Source organism: Halyomorpha halys, unplaced genomic scaffold, assembly GCF_000696795.3.
Source record: "Halyomorpha halys isolate HHAL.00 unplaced genomic scaffold, Hhal_1.1 Scaffold450.1, whole genome shotgun sequence".
Classification (NCBI taxonomy): domain Eukaryota; kingdom Metazoa; phylum Arthropoda; class Insecta; order Hemiptera; family Pentatomidae; genus Halyomorpha; species Halyomorpha halys.
Genome location: NW_027111919.1, coordinates 741,905 through 742,463, shown reverse-complemented (window position 1 = coordinate 742,463; position 559 = coordinate 741,905).

Below are 559 nucleotides of genomic sequence, written 5' to 3'. Positions count from 1 at the left end.
ATGATAAGAATAAAAACAAGTAACAATGGCAAAAGTAAAATTTCTTTATAAAAATACGTAAAATATAAAGCAAAAAAAGTACAGGAGATGCACATAAAACAAAAACAATACGGGGAAGGGAGAGGGGGAAAATTATAGAGATAAAATAAACGTCATGAAAGAATAATAAAAATAAAACAATAATTAAATAAATAATAATAATGATAATAAATGAGGAAAGAAGAAGTCACTACCTGTTCAAAGGAATCGGTTGAATAGAAAGAAACAATGAAGCGGAAGGGGGGAGGAGGTAGCTAGCAAACTGTTTAACGGCTTTATTTCGATTTCAAATACGTCGCGTATACAGAAAGTAGTGATAAAGATATGAGGAAAAATGAAAAATAATAAGAGAAAAATACAGAATGATACAGTACATGAGTTATTACATGATAATAATAATAACTATAATAACTAAGTAAAATTGAAATGACAGATATCGTTACTAATAATAGGAGATTATACTGAAGAAAATAAAACAATATAGGATATAATAACAATAATTGTAAAAGAAGTAACTAAT